Source organism: Arachis stenosperma, chromosome 1 (assembly GCF_014773155.1).
Source record: "Arachis stenosperma cultivar V10309 chromosome 1, arast.V10309.gnm1.PFL2, whole genome shotgun sequence".
Classification (NCBI taxonomy): Eukaryota; Viridiplantae; Streptophyta; class Magnoliopsida; order Fabales; family Fabaceae; genus Arachis; species Arachis stenosperma.
In genome coordinates, this window is record NC_080377.1 from 135627243 (window position 1) to 135633242 (window position 6000).

Below are 6000 nucleotides of genomic sequence, written 5' to 3' on the forward strand. Positions count from 1 at the left end.
ACATAAAGCATAATTTTCGAAAAACAGAAAAATAAAGAACAAGGAGATTAAAGAACGGGTCCACCTTAGTGATGGCGGCTTGTTCTTCCTCTTGAAGATCTTATGGAGTGCTTAAGCTCCTCAATGTCTCTTCCTTGCCTTTGTTGCTCCTTTCTCATGATTCTTTGATCTTCTCTAATTTCATGGAGGAGGATGGAATGTTCTTGGTGCTCCACCCTTAGTTGTCCCATGTTGGAACTCAATTCTCCTAGGGAGGTGTTGATTTGCTCCCAATAGTTTTGTGGAGGAAAGTGCATCCCTTGAGGCATCTCAGGGATTTCATGATGAGAGGGGTCTCTTGTTTGCTCCATCCTTTTCTTAGTGATGGGCATATCTTCATCAATGAGGATGTCTCCCTCTATGTCAACTCCAATTGAGTAACAGAGGTGACAAATGAGATGAGGAAATGATAACCTTGCCAAGGTAGAGGACTTGTCCGCCACCTTATAAAGTTTTTGGGCTATAACCTCATGAACTTCTACTTCTTCTCCAATCATGATGCTATGAATCATGATGACCCGGTCTAGAGTAACTTCGGACCGGTTGCTAGTGGGAATGATTGAGCGTTGGATAAACTCCAACCATCCCCTAGCCACAGGTTTGAGGTCATGCCTTCTCAATTGAACCGGCTTCCCTCTTGAATCTCTCTTCCATTGGGCGCCCTCTTCATAAATGACTGTGAGGACTTGGTCCAACATTTAATCAAAGTTGACCCTTCTAGTGTAAGGGTGTTCATCTCCTTGCATCATGGGCAAGTTGAATGCCAACCTTACATTTTCCGGACTAAAATCTAAGTATTTCCCCCGAACCATAGTAAGCCAATTCTTTGGGTCCGGGTTCACACTTTGATCATGGTTCTTGGTGATCCATGCATTGGCATAGAACTCTTGAACCATTAAGATTCCGACTTGTTGAATGGGGTTGGTAAGAACTTCCCAACCTCTTCTTCGAATCTCATGTCGGATCTCCGGATATTCACTCTTTTTGAGTTTGAAAGGGACCTCGGGGATCACCTTCTTCAAGGCCACAACTTCATAGAAGTGGTCTTGATGCACCCTTGAGATGAATCTCTCCATCTTCCATGACTCGGAGGTGGAAGCTTTTGCCTTCCCTTTCCTCTTTCTAGAGGTTTCTCCGGGCCTTAGATGCCATAAATGGTTATGGAAAAACAAAAAGCAATGCTTTTACCACACTAAACTTAAAAGGTTTGCTCGTCCTCGAGCAAAAGAAGAAAGAAGAGAGTAGAAGAAGAAGAAATAGAGGAGATGGAGATGGCTTTGTGGTTTGGCCAAAGGGGAGAAGTAGTGTTTAGGTTGTGTGAAAATGAAGGGGTGAAGATGGGTTTATATAGGGTGAAGAAAGGGGTAGGGTTCGGTCATGTAAGGGTGGGTTTGGGAGGGAAAGTGGTTTAAATTTTGAATGATAAGGTAGGTGGGGTTTTATGAAGGATGGATTGTGAGTGGTAAAGAGAAAGATGGGATTTGATAGGTGAAGGGTTTTTGGGGAAGAGGTGTTGAGGTGATTGGTGAATGGGTGAAGAAGAGAGAGAGTGGTGGGGTAGGTGGGGATCCTGTGGGGTCTACAGATCCTGAGGTGTCAAGGAAAAGTTATCCCTGCACCAAGTGGCGAGCAAAATTTGCTCTCTGCGCCAATTCTAGCGTTAAACACCGGGCTGGTGCCCATTTCTGGCGTTTAACGCCAACTTCTTGCCCCTTTCTGGCGTTTAACGCCAGTCTGGTGCCCCTTTCTGGCGTTAAACGCCCAAAATAATGCCAGACTGGGCGTTAAACGCCCAACTGCTACCCTTACTGGCGTTTAAACGCCAGCAGGATCTTCCTCCAGGGTGTGCTATTTTTCTTCCTGTTTTTCATTCTGTTTTTGCTTTTTCAATTGATTTTGTGACTTCTCATGATCATCAACCTACAGAAAACATAAAATAACAAAGGAAAATAGATAAAGTATAACATTGGGTTGCCTCCCAACAAGCGCTTCTTTAATGTCAGTAGCTTGACAGAGGGCTCTCATGGAGCCTCACAGATACTCAGAGCAATGTTGGAACCTCCCAACACCAAACTTAGAGTTTGAATGTGGGGGTTCAACACCAAACTTAGAATATGGTTGTGGCCTCCCAACACCAAACTTAGAGTTTGACTGTGGGGGCTCTGTTTGGCTCTGTTTTGAGAGAAGCTCTTCATGCTTTCTCTCCATGGTGACAGAGGGATATCCTTGAGCCTTAAACACAAAGGATTCTTCATTCACTTGAATGATCAATTCTCCTCTGTCCACATCAATCACAGCCTTTGCTGTGGCTAGGAAAGGTCTGCCAAAGATGATGGATTCATCCATGCACTTCCCAATCTCTAGGATTATGAAATCAGCAGGGATGTAATGGTCTTCAACCTTTACCAGAACATCCTCTACAAGTCCATAAGCTTGTTTCTTTGAATTGTCTGCCATCTCTAGTGAGATTCTTGCAGCTTGTACCTCAAAGATCCCTAGCTTCTCCATTATAGAGAGAGGCATGAGGTTTACACTTGACCCTAAGTCACACAGAGCCTTCTTGAAGGTCATGGTGCCTATGGCGCAAGGTATTGAGAACTTCCCATGATCTTGTCTCTTTTGAGGTAATCTCTGCCTAGACAAGTCATCCAGTTCTTTGGTGAGCAAAGGGGGTTCCTTCTCCCAAGTCTCATTACCAAATAACTTGTCATTCAACTTCATGATTGCTCCAACGTATTTAGCAACTTGCTCTTCAGTGACATATTTATCCTCTTCAGAGGAAGAATACTCATCAGAGCTCATGAATGGCAGAAGTAAGTCCAATGGAATCTCTATGGTCTCATTTTGAGCCTCAGATTCCCATGGTTCCTCATTAGGGGACTCATTGGAGGCCAGTGGACGTCCATTGAGGTCTTCCTTAGTGGCATTCACTGCCTCTCCCTCCTCCCCAAATTTGGCCATGTTGATGGCCTTGCACTCTCCTTTTGGATTTTCTTCTGTATTGCTTGGAAGAGTACTAGGAGGGAGTTCAGTAATTTTCTTGCTCAGCTGTCCCACTTGTGCCTCCAAGTTTCTAATGGAGGACCTTGTTTCAGTAATGAAACTTTGGGTGGTTTTGATTATATCAGAGACCATGGTGGCTAAGTCAGAGTGGTTCTGCTTAGAATTCTCTGTCTGTTGCTGAGAAGATGATGGAAAAGGCTTGCCATTGCTAAACCTGTTTCTTCCACCATTATTGTTGTTGAAACCTTGTTGAGGTCTCTGTTGATCTTTCCATGAAAGATTTGGATGATTTCTCCATGAAGAATTATAGGTGTTTCCATAGGGTTCTCCCATGTAATTCACCTCTTCCATTGAAGGGTTCTCAGGATCATAAGCTTCTTCTTCAGATGAAGCATCCTTAGTACTGCTTGGTGCATTTTGCATTCCAGACAGACTTTGAGAAATCAAATTGACTTGCTGACTCAATATTTTATTCTGAGCCAATATGGCATTCAGAGTATCAATCTCAAGAACTTCTTTCTTCTGATTTGTCCCATTGTTCACAGGATTCCTTTCAGAAGTGTACATGAATTGGTTATTTGCAACCATTTCAATTAGTTCTTGAGCTTCTGTAGGCGTCTTCTTCAGATGAAGAGATCCTCCAGTAGAGCTATCCAATGACATCTTGGATAGTTCAGAGAGACCATCATAGAAGATACCTATGATGCTCCATTCAGAAAGCATATCAGAGGGACACTTTCTGATCAATTGTTTGTATCTTTCTCAAGCTTCATAGAGGGATTCTCCTTCCTTCTGTCTGAAGGTTTGGACTTCCACTCTAAGCTTACTCAATTTTTGAGGTGGAAAGAACTTTGCCAAGAAGGCATTGACTAGCTTTTCCCAAGAGTTCAGGCTGTCTTTAGGTTGTAAGTCCAACCATATCCTAGCTCTGTCTCTTACAGCAAAAGGGAATAGCATAAGTCTGTAGACCTCAGGGTCAACCCCATTAGTCTTGACAGTGTCACAGATTTACAAGAATTCAGCTAAAAACTGATGAGGATCTTCCAATGGAAGTCCATGGAACTTGCAATTCTGTTGCATTAGAGAAACTAATTGAGGCTTAAGCTCAAAGTTGTTTGCTCCAATGGCAGGGATAGAGATGCTTCTCCCGTAGAAGTCGAGAGTAGGTGTAGTAAAGTCACCCAGCACCTTCCTTGCATTGTTGGCATTGTTGTTATTTTCGGCTGCCATGGGTTCTTCTTCTTTGAAGATTTCTGTTAGGTCCTCTACAGAGAGTTGTGCCTTAGCTTCTCTTAGCTTTCGCTTCAAGGTCCTTTCAGGTTCAGGATTAGCCTCAACAAGAATGCTTTTGTCTTTGCTCCTGCTCATATGAAAGAGAAGAGAACAAGAAAGTATGGAATCCTCTTATGTCACAGTATAGAGATTCCTTGAGGTGTCAGAGGAAAAGAAAAATAGAAGGAAGAGGTAGAAGAATTCGAACTTAGTGAGATAGAGTTCGAATTTTTGCAATGAGGAGGAGTGGTACTCCATAAATAGAAGGATGTGAGAAGAGGGGAAGAGATTTTTTCGAAAATTAATTAAAAAGATTTTTTAAAAACATTTTGAAAAAGATTTTGAAGAAGATATGATTGAAAACTTTTTTTGAAAAAAGATGTGATTAAAAAGATATGATTGAAAAGATATGATTTGAAAAGTAATTTAAAAAGATTTGATTTTAAAAATTAATGACTTGCCTAACAAGAAAAGACATGATTCAAACATTAAACCTTTCTCAACAGAAAAGGCAACATACTTGAAATGTTGAATCAAATCATTAATTGATAGCAAGTATTTTTGAAAAAGGAAAGAAATTGATTTTGAAAAAGATTTGATTGAAAAGATTTGATTTGAAAAAGATTTGATTTTGAAAAGATTTTGAAAACTTGAAAAAAATTTGCATTAAAAACAAAATCTTCCCTCTTGTGCCATCCTGGCGTTAAACGCCCAGAATGGTGCACATTCTGGCGTTTAACGCCCAAAGCACTACCCTTTTGGGCGTTAAACGCCCAGCCAGGCACCCTGGCTGGCGTTTAAACGCCAGTCTGCCTTCTTCACTGGGCGTTTTGAACGCCTAGCTTTTTCTGTATAATTCCTCTGCTGTATGTTCTGAATCTTCAATTCTCTGTATTATTGACTTGAAAAGACACAAATTAAAAATATTTTTGGATTTTTAATAATGGGGAATAATCAAAATGCAACTAAAATCAAATAACAATGCATGCAAGACACCAAACTTAGCAGTTTGTATACTACTGACACTAACAAAATGAGAATGCACATGAGAAACAACAAAACACTCAAGTCAATGGAATTCAAAGATCAAAACAAGGAAATCATCAAGAACAACTTGAAGATTAATGAAGACACATGCATGAATTCGAAGAATGCAAGAAGAACAGAAACATGCAATTGACACCAAACTTAAAATGAGACACTAGACTCAACAAGAAACATAAAATATTTTTGGTTTTTATGATTTTATAATTTTTTTGGATTTTTCAAAAATTATATAAAAAAGAGAAAATAAAGGTTTCAGAATTCTTAATGAGAATTCCAGGAATCATTGCAATGCTAGTCTAAGACTCCGGTCCAGGAATTAGACATGGCTTCACAGCCAGCCAATCTTTCAAAGAAAGCTCCAGTCCAAAACACTAGACATGGCCAAATGCCAGCCAAGCCTCAGCAGATCATTGCTCCAACAGCAAGATTGATAGAAATCAACAAGCTCTTGTGATGATAAGTTGAAACCTCGGTCCAATAAGATTAGACATGGCTTCACAGCCAGCCAGATTTCAACAGATCACCATGAAACTCTAGAATTCATTCTTAAAGAAATTCTGAAAAAAAAAATACTTAATCTAAGCAACAAGATGAGCCGTCAGTTGTCCAAACTCAACAATCCCCGGCAACGGCGCCAAA